Consider the following 12,482-nt stretch of genomic DNA (forward strand, 5'->3'; position numbering starts at 1 on the left):
TTTTTGTATTGCATACTTGACCTGTTTAATATTTACATATTCTTTAAAAAAAAAAAGTTTAAAGAAACCAGAACCAGAGCGAAATGTGATGATGCAATGTGACTCTTATCTCTTCGATTGAGAATGTAATATTTGGTGATGTACATATATCTCAGATCCCATTTGTTCAATCATGAAAAACTAAGACTTTGGGGTAGAAAGGTTTCCATCCATCCATGTGTGTCACTCTCAATGCTTTTGTCTCAACCTTTTCGGGTTCAACAGTCCCGTCTAGACCTGTTGGTGGGGAGCTGGGCTTTTGTGCAGTTCAATCATGAGAGACAAGTGAATATAAAATTAAAAACAAGTAGTTAACATTTATTATGACAGATGATGCGTTCATGAGTTACGCAGAACTTCTTTGACGCTTGAACACGACGAGGAGATTTGTGATCCAGTTGCGATCGTCCCGAGCGGCAACAATATAAATCCCTCTCCGTGGAGTCCAGACACTGGTGGTGATGGTGGCTGATGAGGATGATGAAGCTGATGAATCTGCGAAGACTGGGCGGAGATGGGGAGGTGGAGGGTTCCGTAACAGCAGCGTGAACGTACTGAAGGTAGAGAGACAATCGTATTTAAAGACAGACAGCGGCAAGATGATATGCTAATGATGTCCTTGTGCTATTGGCTAGAGACCAGCTGATCTAGACAGCCGATATCATGATTGACAGCCCCAAACAATAACAACAAGGAAATAATGTGTGCATGCATGCATGAGGAGTGACGGCAGATGTATGGTAAATAAGCTATGGGCTTAGGCATGCATGAGTATAGTCTTCCTGTCTGAACTTACGCTAGAGCTTCATTTGTTGGAAGGTTTGGCTGATCTCTCTGGCCTGACTGCTGCTGCTGCTCCAGCTCTCCCCCTACAGGACACAACACATAAGACACATAATCTACGTTTTGATACACAACAGACTGAATATATACAGTATACAATATACTTCTTTTTGACACAAATAAGCGTTGCCAAACTCAAACTTTCCAAGACCTTTAAAATGTTTCCTTCATTCAAATAATTCCCTGCAGCTCCTACGAGGAAAACAAACTCGTTCCAGTGAAGCTAACCCACATGAAGCCGGACATAAATATGCAGCAGGATAGACGAGAGGAAAAGTAAGCATCACACAGGAAATCATCCAGTGCGAACAAACAACCGCGCAACACGTCGGCCAAGCGCGCGACTCACCTGGCTGCAGGGGTTCTGGCTGGATTTGTCCGCTTAGCTCCTCTCTTGGCCACGCTGGTCTCAGAGGACCCCTTCACTCCTGCTGGTTGGGCGATGGACTGCTTGGCGGCTCTCTGATTTTCAGCCTCCGGTCGGTCCTGCCACCACCTCTGTTCTGAGCAAACAGGAAAAAGGGGCTTTAATGTGGACGAGCAGGTCGTTTCCAAAAGGCCATCATAACTGTTACCGTAGACAGAGACAGTGAGCACACTGTGCAGACAGCTATGGCTTCCTTTGACCCGTCTGAATTTGGGTTGTCGTCATATTGAGCCAGCTGTGCCAGACCCCAAGAGACACAGGGCGTGGCCGTCCCGCGGCGTGGTCACCACCGCTAGCTGGCAAGCCTGTAAAAGAGACATTACACATAGAGGAACATTACTTTAAACCCATCCAGGTGGCCGTGCTCCGGCTTGTTTCCCAGTGTTCCACAATCTTTCCAATGTATTGGAGTGTGGACCAGAGTATCTATCCCCTTACAAAATCAAAAAACAAACAAACAAAACTAATAAAAGAAAAAAAAGAAAAGAGCTCTATCATTTCGGTCACCTAAAGTCTTTTACTCAATCCTGTTTCTTTCAAGTATTGTAGTACATTTCCTGCCCCCAAGGTTAATGCATCTTCTAGATTTAGTTCCTCAACTTCTGCTTTGCTGAATAAAATGTCTATCTTGTGCTGACTTTCTAAAGCTTGTTTTGCTAATTTATCTGCTCTTACATTTTCTTTTACCCCTCTGTGTGCTGGTACCCACATAAACGATACAAACAAACCCATATTCTTAAGTCGGAACAGTGTTTCGTATATTTTATTAATTAAATCCTGCCTGCTATGGGATGTGAATGATTCTAATGAGGATAATGCTGAACTGGAATCTGAAAAGACAATTACCTTTTTTATCCGAACCTCCTCTACCCACTGCAGTGCTGTTAAAATGGCCAACGTCTCAACTGTATAAAGAGACAAATGATCTGATGTTATCTTTTTGACTTCAAATTGCAAGGTTGGTATGGAGACCGACCGGCCGACACTCCGTCTGGGTGAGACAGACAACCAGACCGACAGTCCGCATGAGTGAAACAGACAACCAGACCGTCACTCCGCCTGAGTGAGACAAACAGACAAACACTCCGCCTGAGTGAGACAGTGAGACCGACCGACACTCTGCCTAAGTGACGCAGTGAGACCGACAGAACAGCCGACACACCGTCTGAGTGAGACAAACAGACAGAAACTCCGTCTGAGTGAGACAAACGGACAGACACTCCGTCTGAGTGAGACAAACGGACAGACACTCCGTCTGAGTGACGCAGACAGACATACACTCCGTCTGAGTGAGACAGACAGACCGACACTCCGTCTGAGTGAAACAAACAGTCTGTTTGTCTCACTCAGACGGAGTGTCTGTCTGTTTGTCTCACTTAGACGGAGTGTTTGTCTGTCTGCCTCATTCGGATGGAGTGTCTGTCTGTCTGCGTCACTCGGATGGAGTATCTGTCTGTCTGCGTCACTCAAATGGAGTGTCTGTCTGTTTGTCTCACTCAGATGGAGTGTCTGTCTGTTTGTCTCAATCAGACGGAGTGTCGGTCGGTCGGTCGGTCGGTCGGTCTCACTGCCTCACCCAGGCGGAGTGTCGGCCGGTCTGTCGGTCTCACTCAGACGGAGTGTCGGCCAGTCGGTCTCACTCCGTCTGAGTGAGACAGACAGACCGACACTCCGTCTGAGTGAGACCGAACGGCCGACACTCAGTCTGAGTGAGACCGACAGACAGGCCGACACTCCGTCTGAGTGAGACCGACATGCCGACTGACACTCCGTCTGAGTGAGACCGACAGACCGACACTCTGTCTGAGTGAGACCGACAGACCGACACTCTGTCTGAGTGAGACCGACAGACAGACACTCCGTCTGAGTGACGCAGACAGACCCTCCGTCTGAGTGAGGCCGACAGACAGACACTCCGTCTGAGTGAGGCCGACAGACAGACACTCCGTCTGAGTGAGGCCGACAGACAGACACTCCGTCTGAGTGAGACAAACAGACAGACACTCCGTCTGAGTGAGACAAACGGACAGACACTCCGTCTGAGTGACGCAGACAGACATACACTCCGTCTGAGTGAGACAGACAGACCAACACTCCATCTGAGTGAAACAAACAGTCTGTTTGTCTCAATCAGACGGAGGTTCGGTCTGTCTGTTTGTGTCACTCAGACGGAGTATCTGTCTGTTTGTCTCACTTAGACGGAGTGTTTGTCTGTCTGCCTCACTCGGATGGAGTGTCTGTCTGTCTGCATCACTCGGACAGAGTGTGTGTCTGTCTGCGTCATTCGGACGGAGTATGTGTCTGTCTGCGTCACTCAGACGGAGTGTCTGTCTGTCTGCGTCACTCAGACGGAGTGTCTATCTGACTGCGTCACTCAGATGGAGTGTCTGTCTGTCTGCGTCACTCAAATGGAATGTCTGTCTGTTTGTCTCACTCAGATGGAGTGTCTGTCTGTTTGTCTCACTCAGACAGAGTGTCGGTCGGCCGGTCTATCGGTCTGTCGGTCTCACTCAGACGGAGTGTCGGCCGGTTGGTCGGTCTCACTGTCTCACTCAGACGGAGTGTCGGCCAGTCGGACAGACAGGCCGACACTCCGTCTGAGTGAGACCGAACGGCCGACACTCCGTCTGAGTGAGAACGAACGGCCGACAGTCTGTCTGAGTGAGACCGACAGACCGGCCGACACTCCGTCTGAGTGAGACCGGCAGACCGGCCGACACTCCGTCTGAGTGAGACTGACAGACCGACACTCCGTCTGAGTGAGACCGACAGACAGACACTCCGTCTGAGTGAGGCCGACAGACAGACACTCCGTCTGAGTGAGGCCGACAGACAGACACTCCATCTGAGTGAGGCCGACAGACAGACACTCCGTCTGAGTGAGGCCGACAGACAGACACTCCGTCTGAGTGAGACAAACAAACAGACACTCCGTCTGAGTGAGACAAACGGACAGACACTCCGTCTGAATGACGCAGACAGACATACACTCCGTCTGAGTGAGACAGACAGACCAACACTCCATCTGAGTGAAACAAACAGTCTGTTTGTCTCACTCAGACGGAGGTTCGGTCTGTCTGTTTGTGTCACTCAGACGAAGTATCTGTCTGTTTGTCTCACTTAGACGGAGTGTTTGTCTGTCTGCCTCACTCGGATGGAGTGTCTGTCTGTCTGCATCACTCGGACAGAGTGTGTGTCTGTCTGCGTCATTCGGACGGAGTATGTGTCTGTCTGCGTCACTCAGACGGAGTGTCTGTCTGTCTGCGTCACTCAGACGGAGTGTCTATCTGACTGCGTCACTCAGATGGAGTGTCTGTCTGTCTGCGTCACTCAAATGGAATGTCTGTCTGTTTGTCTCACTCAGTTGGAGTGTCTGTCTGTTTGTCTCACTCAGACAGAGTGTCGGTCGGTCGGTCGGTCGGTCTCACTGCCTCACCCAGGCGGAGTGTCGGCCGGTCTATCGGTCTGTCGGTCTCACTCAGACGGAGTGTCGGCCGGTCGGTCGGTCTCACTGTCTCACTCAGACGGAGTGTCGGCCAGTCGGTCTGACAGGCCGACACTCCGTCTGAGTGAGATCGAACGGCCGACAGTCTGTCTGAGTGAGACCGACAGACCGGCCGACACTCCGTCTGAGTGAGACCGGCAGACCGGCCGACACTCCGTCTGAGTGAGACTGACAGACCGACACTCCGTCTGAGTGAGACCGACAGACAGACACTCCGTCTGAGTGACGCAGACAGACCCTCCGTCTGAGTGAGGCCGACAGACAGACACTCCGTCTGAGTGAGGCCGACAGACAGACACTCCATCTGAGTGAGGCCGACAGACAGACACTCCGTCTGAGTGAGGCCGACAGACAGACACTCCGTCTGAGTGAGACAAACAGACAGACACTCCGTCTGAGTGAGACAAACGGACAGACACTCCGTCTGAGTGACGCAGACAGACATACACTCCGTCTGAGTGAGACAGACAGACCAACACTCCATCTGAGTGAAACAAACAGTCTGTTTGTCTCACTCAGACGGAGGTTCGGTCTGTCTGTTTGTGTCACTCAGACGAAGTATCTGTCTGTTTGTCTCACTTAGACGGAGTGTTTGTCTGTCTGCCTCACTCGGATGGAGTGTCTGTCTGTCTGCATCACTCGGACAGAGTGTGTGTCTGTCTGCGTCATTCGGACGGAGTAGGTGTCTGTCTGCGTCACTCAGACGGAGTGTCTGTCTGTCTGCGTCACTCAGACGGAGTGTCTATCTGACTGCGTCACTCAGATGGAGTGTCTGTCTGTCTGCGTCACTCAAATGGAATGTCTGTCTGTTTGTTTCACTCAGATGGAGTGTCTGTCTGTTTGTCTCACTCAGACAGAGTGTCGGTCGGTCGGTCGGTCTCACTGCCTCACCCAGGCGGAGTGTCGGCCGGTCTATCGGTCTGTCGGTCTCACTCAGACGGAGTGTCGGCCGGTCGGTCGGTCTCACTGTCTTACTCAGACGGAGTGTCGGCCAGTCGGTCTGACAGGCCGACACTCCGTCTGAGTGAGACCGAACAGCCGACAGTCTGTCTGAGTGAGACCGACAGACCGGCCGACACTCCGTCTGAGTGAGACCGGCAGACCGGCCGACACTCCGTCTGAGTGAGACTGACAGACCGACACTCCGTCTGAGTGAGACCGACAGACAGACACTCCGTCTGAGTGACGCAGACAGACCCTCCGTCTGAGTGAGGCCGACAGACAGACACTCCGTCTGAGTGAGGCCGACAGACAGACACTCCATCTGAGTGAGGCCGACAGACAGACACTCCGTCTGAGTGAGGCCGACAGACAGACACTCCGTCTGAGTGAGACAAACAGACAGACACTCCGTCTGAGTGAGACAAACGGACAGACACTCCGTCTGAGTGACGCAGACAGACATACACTCCGTCTGAGTGAGACAGACAGACCAACACTCCATCTGAGTGAAACAAACAGTCTGTTTGTCTCACTCAGACGGAGGTTCGGTCTGTCTGTTTGTGTCACTCAGACGAAGTATCTGTCTGTTTGTCTCACTTAGACGGAGTGTTTGTCTGTCTGCCTCACTCGGATGGAGTGTCTGTCTGTCTGCATCACTCGGACAGAGTGTGTGTCTGTCTGCGTCATTCGGACGGAGTATGTGTCTGTCTGCGTCACTCAGACGGAGTGTCTGTCTGTCTGCGTCACTCAGACGGAGTGTCTATCTGACTGCGTCACTCAGATGGAGCATCTGTCTGTCTGCGTCACTCAAATGGAATGTCTGTCTGTTTGTCTCACTCAGATGGAGTGTCTGTCTGTTTGTCTCACTCAGACAGAGTGTCGGTCATTCGGTCGGTCGGTCTCACCCAGGTGGAGTGTCGGCCGGTCTATCGGTCTGTCGGTCTCACTCAGACGGAGTGTCGGCCGGTCGGTCGGCCTCACTGTCTCACTCAGACGGAGTGTCGGCCAGTCGGTCTGACAGGCCGACACTCCGTCTGAGTGAGACCGAACGGCCGACAGTCTGTCTGAGTGAGACCGATACACCGGCCGACACTCCGTCTGAGTGAGACCGGCAGACCGGCCGACACTCCGTCTGAGTGAGACTGACAGACCGACACTCCGTCTGAGTGAGACCGACAGACAGACACTCCGTCTGAGTGACGCAGACAGACCCTCCGTCTGAGTGAGGCCGACAGACAGACACTCCGTCTGAGTGAGGCCGACAGACAGACACTCCATCTGAGTGAGGCCGACAGACAGACACTCCGTCTGAGTGAGGCCGACAGACAGACACTCCGTCTGAGTGAGACAAACAGACAGACACTCCGTCTGAGTGAGACAAACGGACAGACACTCCGTCTGAGTGACGCAGACAGACATACACTCCGTCTGAGTGAGACAGACAGACCAACACTCCATCTGAGTGAAACAAACAGTCTGTTTGTCTCACTCAGATGGAGGTTCGGTCTGTCTGTTTGTGTCACTCAGACGAAGTATCTGTCTGTTTGTCTCACTTAGACGGAGTGTTTGTCTGTCTGCCTCACTCGGATGGAGTGTCTGTCTGTCTGCATCACTCGGACAGAGTGTGTGTCTGTCTGCGTCATTCGGACGGAGTATGTGTCTGTCTGCGTCACTCAGACGGAGTGTCTGTCTGTCTGCGTCACTCAGACGGAGTGTCTATCTGACTGCGTCACTCAGATGGAGTGTCTGTCTGTCTGCGTCACTCAAATGGAGTGTCTGTCTGTTTGTCTCACTCAGATGGAGTGTCTGTCTGTTTGTCTCACTCAGACGGAGTGTCGGTCGGTCGGTCTCACTGCCTCACCCAGGCGGAGTGTCGGCCGATCTGTCGGTCTCACTCAGACGGAGTGTCGGCCGGTCGGTCGGTCTCACTCAGACGGAGTGTCGGTCTGTCTGTCTCACTCAGAGTGAGACTGACTGGCCGACACTCCGTCTGACTGAGACCGACAGACCGGCCGACACTCCGTCTGTAGTGAGACCGACAGACACTCCGTCACTCAGACGAAGTGTCTGTCTGTCTGCGTCACACAGATGGAGTGTCTGTCTGTCTGCGTCAGTCAGATGGAGCTGCAAAACCAGGGTCACAACAAAAATAGTGGCTCCTTGCTGGCACAGCGGCCAAAAACAAACAAACTGCACAACACAAATGAACAATAATATGGCACAGCGGCCAGTTCACACAAACAGCACAACACAAGTAGCACTACCGACCGACCGGCCGACACTCTGCCTCAGTGAGACAAACAGACAGACACTCCGTCTGAGTGAGACCGACACACCGTCTGAGTGAGACAGGCAGACAGATCGACACTCCGTCTGAGTGAGAGCGACAACCAGACCGACACTCTGCCTGAGTGAGACAGACAACCAGACAAACACTCCACCTGAGACAGACAACCAGACAGACACTCCATCTGAGACAGACAACCAGACAGACACTCCGCCTGAGACAGACAACCAGACAGACACTCCGCCTGAGACAGACAACCAGACAGACACTCCGCCTGAGACAGACAACCAGACAGACACCCCGACTGAGACAGACAACCAGACAGACACCCCCGACAGAAACAGACAACCAGACAGACACCCCGACTGAGACAGACAACCAGACAGACACCCCGACTGAGACAGACAACCAGACAGACACCCCCGACTGAGACAGACAACCAGACAGACACCCCCGACTGAGACAGACAACCAGACAGACACCCCCGACTGAGACAGACAATCAGACAGACACTCAGACTGAGACAGACAACCAGACAGACACTACGACTGAGACAGACAACCAGACAGACACCCCGACTGAGACAGACAACCAGACAGACACCCCGACTGAGACAGACAACCAGACAGACACTACGACTGAGACAGACAACCAGACAGACACCCCGACTGAGACAGACAACCAGACAGACACCCCGACTGAGACAGACAACCAGACAGATACTCCGACTGAGACAGACAACCAGACAGACACTCCGACTGAGACAGACAACCAGACAGACACTCCGACTGAGACAGACAACCAGACAGACACTCCGACTGAGACACACAACCAGACCGACACCCCGACTGAGACAGACAACTAGACAGACACTCCGACTGAGACACACAACCAGACCGACACCCCGACTGAGACAGACAACTAGACAGACACTCCGACTGAGACACACAACCAGACCGACACCCCGACTGAGACAGACAACTAGACAGACACTCCGCCGAGACAGACAACCAGACAGACACTCCGACTGAGAGAGACAACCAGACAGACACTCCGACTGAGACAGACAACCAGACAGACATTCGACTGAGACAGACAACCAGACAGACACTCCGACTGAGACAGACAACCAGACAGACACTCCGACTGAGACACACAACCAGACCGACACCCCGACTGAGACAGACAACTAGACAGACACTCCGACTGAGACACACAACCAGACCGACACCCCGACTGAGACAGACAACTAGACAGACACTCCGACTGAGACACACAACCAGACCGACACCCCGACTGAGACAGACAACTAGACAGACACTCCGCCGAGACAGACAACCAGACAGACACTCCGACTGAGAGAGACAACCAGACAGACACTCCGACTGAGACAGACAACCAGACAGACATTCGACTGAGACAGACAACCAGACAGACACTCCGCCTGAGACAGACAATCAGACAGACACCCCGACTGAGACAGACACCCCGACCGAGTGAGACAGACAACCAGACCGACACTCCGGCAGTGTCACAGAGACACTAACATTCGGCTAATAAAACTAGCAAAGGACATTTTTCTACATAACACCACAGTCACAACAACCCTATCTGCTCTGTGATGGCGCAGCGGCCACAAAACACAACACAAGCACAATGCATATTAAAATAAATTGCTCTTACTGTTCGTAGCTCTCCTTCTGCGTTCAGGCTGTAGCGAGGACGTCCACGGCACTTCACAATGTATGAGGTGAAGAGGATTTCAAGCCTACAATGTTTCACTCCTGCTGCAGGACCAGGGTCACAACAAAAATATCGGCTCCTTGATGGCACAGCGGCCAAAAAAGAACAAACTGCACAACACAAATAAACAATAAGGTGGCACAGCGGCCAGTTAACACAAGCAGCACAACACAAGCAGCACTACACAACCACTCTATAGCTGGTTCAACCAGTCTGTTAAGATGAAGACCATGACACAAATGGAAATTAAACAACTGAATTTAGCTTTATCAGCACATGAGTAGACCAAATGATGAATATGAAGTTCAAATCAACAACATGTGCAGTTGAAGTGAAGTCATCAATAACTCCAGTCTCTTGTTCAGTCCATCTCAGTTCATGTCATGCTCAGTCATGTTTTTTCTCTCTCTTTTTTATGTTTGTTAAATTTTCAGTAGCAAAACTGAATTATATGCTTATTATACATATTCCAAACAAAAACACTTTAAAAACTCTACAAAAATTATTTAAATTAATCATTTATTTTTGGGGGTTTTTGGTATTTTGTTCAGACACATATTCAACGCTGAGTGCCTTGTAATATGTGTGGTATTTGTTATAAATGTACATTGATACATAGAGGGTGATAAAAGACTGCACGGGAGGGACTTAGGACCCAGGGGAATGAAGGTGAAAAAAACAGGAAGAGACGGAAGAGACGCCACACAAACAGCGGTTCACTGCTGGCTGTTATGATTTAAGCAATGCATGTGTTGTTGTCATAGTTACGGCAGCTGTTGCAAATTGACGCATTCGGCTGAAGGTCGCCAGTTAACAGGGTCCCTGTTTAAACCATAACACCGGTTCTTGTGCTAAAAATGTCCGCTTAATAATAAATTAAAAAAACCTGCGTTAATAGATAATAATTGTTGCAGCTAATTAATGAATGCGTTAACGCGATATTAACTTGCCCAGCACTACTAAAAAGTTAACTTCACTTATAAATAACATGATGAAGACTATGGCACTTCAAACAATGCAAGTGAAGAGGAATCTTTAAAAACAAAGTTTAAATAATCCTCTTATGGAAATAAAACATAACTCATCTTCATCAGCACAATAGTGGACCAATTTAACTAAAGTATTACAATTTTCACTACAGCAATGGGAACATCTGAGCACCTTCAACTAATGTAAAATCTTTCAGGGGTCTACCACCCAGAATAAAGTACCAGAGACACATCAAACATGTCGCCTCAGAGATGACACAAGCAACACAAGTAGGCTTTAGCTAGTTCAAGATAAAAAACATGGCACAAATGGAAAGTAACAGTACCTAGCGTGGGAATCCAGTCAGTCTCAGTATTAATAAGCTAATGTTCGGCTAATGAAGTTGGCATAAAGACATTTTTCTACATAACACCACGGTCACAACAAACATATCGCCTCAGAGATGACACAAGCAACACAAGCAGGCTTTAGCTAGTTCAAGATAAAAACATGGCACAAATGGAAAGTAACAGTACCTAGCGTGGGAATCCAGTCAGTCTCAGTATTAATAAGCTAATGTTCGGCTAATAAAGTTAGCAAAAGACATGTTTCTACATAACACCACGGTCACAACAGACATATCGGCTTAGAGATGACACGGCGGCCACACAACACAAAGCAGCACAACACAAATAAGAAGTAGTTATATCAGCTCTTACTGTGTGTAGCTCTCCTTCTGTGTCCTCAGCTAGCTTCAAACGTCTGCAGACCAGATGAAAACCGCGGCTGAAATGAGTCCAACGAATTAGCTAGCTAGCATTAGCAGTGTTGACAAAAAAAATACGAAGTTTGGTTCATAACGAAATCTCCTCAGCTGGTGTCGTCTCTGCAAGCTCCTCTCTCGAAATGAACACAAGGCAGGCCTCGAGACCTCATGACTTGATCAATTTGCCAATTAAATGAAAACAAAAATTTAAAAAATGCTTGTCACCTGGCAACGAGCTCTGAGCATGCGCATTGTTGTTTTCCAAAACTACTTGGTGTACATCCCAAGTCTCTTAATTGCATCCCCGTTTCCTTCACTTGCGTCCTTTCCTTGCGTCTTAGTCCCTCCCACCAGGGATGCATGGAGGAAACCATGCGAGGAGAGAGGAACAGTCTCAGAGAGGATCCAGGCTCTCAAAATGATGCCAAACTGCTGTATATGGATATATTGAACACTATTAGTGATAAAATAAGTGAAATATATAATTATATAGTATATAAAATTACAATGGTACAGCTGGAACAAGATTACATTTTGGTTGACCTCATCTGACCTCTCTGTACTAGATCAAGATGTACTAGATAAAGCTTCACTTTATCAAAGTAAAAATTTGTATAGAGACCCTAAACATATAGTTCTATGATCTGGGAGAGCTTGAAAGCTCGTATCTACATGATTTCTAAAAAGAAATATCCTGAAATTGCTTCTTTTTTTCAGTCGAAAATTTGAATTTTCAATTTGTGCTGTGTGCCTTCTTAATTTACTCTTAACCAGTAACATATATACTGATATTTACACACATCAACACATCTCACAAGTGTTAGGGTTATTTTAATACAAAAATTATTAAAATAGCCATTACCGTTGCAACGCTACACTCATGGGTATGCTATTTTCGAGCCGAGGGCCTAAAAATAGGGCTAGGGTCCAAGAGGTTTTAAGAGACATGAGCCGTCCTTTC

At 49.4% G+C, this 12,482-nt stretch overlaps 1 long non-coding RNA gene across 1 annotated transcript; it reads right to left on the reverse strand.

The window, feature by feature from the left end:
* Positions 1-331: 331 nt before the first annotated feature.
* LOC137879935 (uncharacterized) lies at positions 332-2,533 on the reverse strand. The gene is made up of 3 exons (XR_011103769.1): positions 1,232-2,533; positions 836-908; positions 332-593 (listed from the first exon to the last, which is right to left on the reverse strand). It is a non-coding gene; the product is annotated as an uncharacterized lncRNA (long non-coding RNA).
* Between the last annotated feature and the right edge of the window lie 9,949 nt (positions 2,534-12,482).

The sequence above is a fragment of the Cebidichthys violaceus genome, unplaced genomic scaffold, assembly GCF_023349555.1.
Source record: "Cebidichthys violaceus isolate CVI_PGR_0920_01 unplaced genomic scaffold, fCebVio1.0.p SCAF_26, whole genome shotgun sequence".
Classification (NCBI taxonomy): domain Eukaryota; kingdom Metazoa; phylum Chordata; class Actinopteri; order Perciformes; family Stichaeidae; genus Cebidichthys; species Cebidichthys violaceus.